Here is a 4,092-nt window from a genome sequence, read left to right as displayed (position 1 = left end):
TCAAGATTTTGGCACCGTTGCCGAGGACCAATTTCATCAAATTTGGTACCCTGTTGTTATATCGTTTAGACTTAGGTTATTACCTGTCGGTCAATGCGAAGAACTCGCAGCACCGGAAGCTTAGTATATCCTCGGGCGGAACCTGAACGTTACGCTCGCGCACGTTTATTTTTCCATACAATTAGGAGAGCTATGGCCGAAGATCAAAATCATAGACCTCTTAAGGATTTCGCCCAACCATCCAACGAAGAACCTAGTTCTAGTATAGTAAACCCAACCATCCCAACTAATAATTTCGAACTTAAACCCTCCCTGTTGCAACTAGTGCAACAAAGACAATTCGCAGGTCTCGCTATTGAGAACCCAAACCAACACTTAAGAATCTTTCTCCAATTAGCAGACACTTTTAAAACTAATGGAGCTTCTCCTGAGGCAATTTGTTTAAGATTATTCCCTTTCTCCCTCAGAGATAAAGCTCTGTCATTGTTAGATTCCCTTCCACCCAATTCCATAACAACTTGGGACAACCTTAGAAAAGTATTCCTTGCTAGATACTTTCCCCCAAGTAAGACCGTCGTTCTTCGAAACCACATAACCGGATTTACCCAGAACCAAGGAGAATCATTGTTCGAAGCTTGGGAGAGATATAAAGAGTTGTTAAGAGCATGCCCATATCATGGCTTAGAAAATTGGTTAATCATTCAGACCTTCTATAACGGACTTCACTATAACACTAAGATGACCATCGACGCTGCCGCAGGCGGTACACTGATGAACAAACCTTATCCTGAAGTTAGTGCCCTCATCGAAGATATGGCTCAAAACCATCAATCATGGGGAGTCGAACGAGCGACAATTGAGAAGAAGGAAGCCTAAGGAGGAGTACATGAGCTAAGCTCTATAGACATGATGCAAGCTAAAATGGATGCGTTGGCCCTCAAGGTCGAGAATATGTGCATAAACCCGAATACTGCAGCTGCAGTTTCGTCGGATTATGATATGTGTGGAACCAAAGGACACCAATCTGCAGAATGCAGTCTCTTAAACGAAACCAACTCTGAGCAAGTGAACTACGCCCAAGGGAACCCATATTCGAATATCTACAACCCTGGATGAAGGAATCACCTGAACTTCTCCTATAAGAACAATAACCTTATCCAAAATACTGCACCTCCGAGACAACCAGGTTACCAAGCCCCAAGACCAAATCAACCTATGCAACCTGTACCACCAAAGCCGAGCCTTGAGAAAATTATGGAAAATTTTATCACTGCTCAAACCCAACAAAACAAAGAGTTCATGAACCAGAACATTCACGTTAACAAACTGATTACCCAGTTAGGAACCAAGGTTGACCAAATAGTTACTCACACTAAGATGCTTGAAACCCATATCTCTCAGGTAGCTTTAAACCAAGCCCCCCATACTACACCTGGAGGACAGTTCCCTGGACAACCTCAACAGAATCCGAGAGGACAAGCCAATGTCATTACCCTACGAAGTGGGACCGCTTATGATGAGCCATTTGGCTCAAGATTTAGTGAAACCAAAACTTCTAAGGAATATACCGAACCCATGGACGAAGTAAAGGAACCAGAGGAATCTGAAAAACAGGAAGGTCAAGAAAAAGGAGAAGAACTAAATATAAAACTTATGTACCACCCCCGCCATATAAACCATCGATACCATATCCGCAAAGATTCAAACAAACCCAGATCAATAACCAGTATCAGAAATTCATTAAGGTTATAGAAAAACTTCACGTAGAAATCCCTTTCACAGAAGCCATCGCCCAAATACATTCTTATGCAAAGTTTCTCAAAGACATCCTTACCAATAAACGTAGACTCGACGATCCGAAGCCCTTGGAATGCAATTCCATTTCCAAGAATAAGTTAGCCAAAAAAGATAAAGATCCTGGAAATTTCTCCATTCCTTGTCTTTTGGGAAGTCATGTCATCGAAAAAGCTTTTATAGACTTAGGAGCTAGTGCGAGCTTAATACCTTTAGCAGTTTGTGAGAGGTTAAACTTAGGAGAATTACAACCTACTAAGATGTCACTTCAATTAGCCGATAAATCTGTTAAGTATCCGATAGGCATATTAGAAGACGTCCCTGTTAGGATAGGTCAGTTATTTATCCCTACTGATTTTATTGTCATGGATATCAAAGAGGATAATGATATACCAATCCTTCTAGGTAGACCGTTCTTATCAACTGCAGGAGCCATAATAGACGTCAAGAGAGGAAAGTTGACCTTTGAGGTAGGTGACGAGAAGATAGAATTTATACTTTCGAAATTTCTTATGGCACCTGTGATGGGAGACGCATGTTATGCAATAGATATCATTGATGAATGCGTTAGGGAAATAGAACAAGAAGAAATCATAAAAGCAATTAAGTTGCCATCAACTCTCATACTGGAAGATGATGACTTTAGGAAACCCTACATCGATGATAACCTTTACGAATGTTTATCCCTTGCCCCAGATCATATGCCATGCCCTAAGAAACCAACCTTAGAACTTAAGGAACTTTCTAAGTGAAGGAGAATTGCGATCCAAAACGCAGCGGAAAATAAAATTTTCTCCTTTAGAGATCCTTACGAATGGTCATGATCAGTGATAGAATATTTACCTCTTGTGACGATTGAAACCTTTGGTGCAAATCTCTTGTGACGATCAAAACCTTTGATGCAGATCCACGGAGCGATCACGAACGTTGAACGATGACAACGTCTCTACTCAGTCCACACGAACGGATTCCTTCAATCTCAGTGCTAGCTGGTACGAATGAAGGCTTTGAGTGAGAGAGAGAGAGAGAGAGAGAGAGAGAGAGAGAGAGAAAGAAAACGAAATAATGCAACCGCAATTAATGCTTCTGCACAAGGGTTCTATTTATAGAACCACTTGTGTGGGCTTCAAGCTAAAAGCTCACTTAAGTGTATTTTGGCTCATATCTTATAATATGCCCAAAATCACTTAAGCCCATGGTACCTTACCATATTTCGTATTCTACTCAAGTACACCGTACCTTACAATGTTCTATAATTCACTTAAGGGCACCGTACCTTACGGTATTCCTTAATTACTCTATCTCTCATCAATCCGTCCTTTGTGTGTGACCCTGTAGGTTTTCGCGGAATTGGCAATTATATTAAATCATGTGTTTAACATAATAAACAGTGAGCGATATCTAGCAACACATCACTGCTACCTGTTGCACCCCAAAATTTGCCCTCTATTTTTAACTCTAACCAATTTTTTGTTTCACATTCATTTGCATCATCTTCATAGCATAACATTTTTTTCTGTCTTAATATTAGCCGGAATAATTTCTCGGAATTTACAAACAAACTGGTCAAATTAACTTTTTAACTGTGCCTAAAATTAGTCAACGAAAAAATGTCAAGTTTAAGTTTGCCAATGTCGGTAACATTAATCTGCGGTTCACGTGTTTTAATTTGACATGCTAAAAATATTTTTACGACTATTTTTGGTCATATGTTGATCAGTCTGAGCAGTTTAAGCGGTCATAATTTTTATTTCAAAATCCGACCAAACGCTGTATTTTTCCGAGTCATTTATTTCGCGCTGATTATTTTGACGTGTTCATTTGATTTTTTCGAGCATTTTGGTGCCCGACTTTTATTTTTTTTGAGTCTATTTATTTTTATATTGGGTCTAGAATAAATAAATAGGTTAATTAGTTTTTATTTTAATTTTAACTATTTTAATTATTTAACTTTATTCAGTTTTTAATTTAATATTGGGTTTCAAAATAAACTTAGGCCCATTATCATTAACCTAATTTGTTCCTATATATATTTACTAGCATGACTGATAGAGGGGGGCCAAAGACAGAACAAAAAAGAGAAATTGAGAGTGCTGATTTATACTATCGTACACACAGTTTGGTAATAGTTTATATATGATATATACTTTATCTATTTTGTTGATATATTTGTTACTGTGTTTCAAATACATGTTCATATGTGTGACTGTGTTATGTATTCCAGATACATGCGGTTTGGTTAAATATATCAGGATATCGCCCTTTTGCTTTTTTTATGCACATAAGTATAACATGTAT

The 4,092-nt window shown here is 38.4% G+C and overlaps 1 non-coding gene across 1 annotated transcript; it reads right to left on the bottom strand.

Annotated features, from left to right (window-relative positions):
- Positions 1–576: 576 nt before the first annotated feature.
- On the bottom strand, positions 577–683 carry LOC127077343 (small nucleolar RNA R71). Its single transcript, XR_007787176.1, has one exon. It is a non-coding gene; the product is annotated as a small nucleolar RNA R71 (small nucleolar RNA).
- Positions 684–4,092: the final 3,409 nt, after the last annotated feature.

Source organism: Lathyrus oleraceus, chromosome 4, assembly GCF_024323335.1.
Source record: "Lathyrus oleraceus cultivar Zhongwan6 chromosome 4, CAAS_Psat_ZW6_1.0, whole genome shotgun sequence".
Taxonomy (NCBI): Eukaryota; Viridiplantae; Streptophyta; class Magnoliopsida; order Fabales; family Fabaceae; genus Lathyrus; species Lathyrus oleraceus.
Note: the sequence above shows the minus strand (reverse complement) of the source record. Positions and strands in the feature narration are given on the sequence as shown.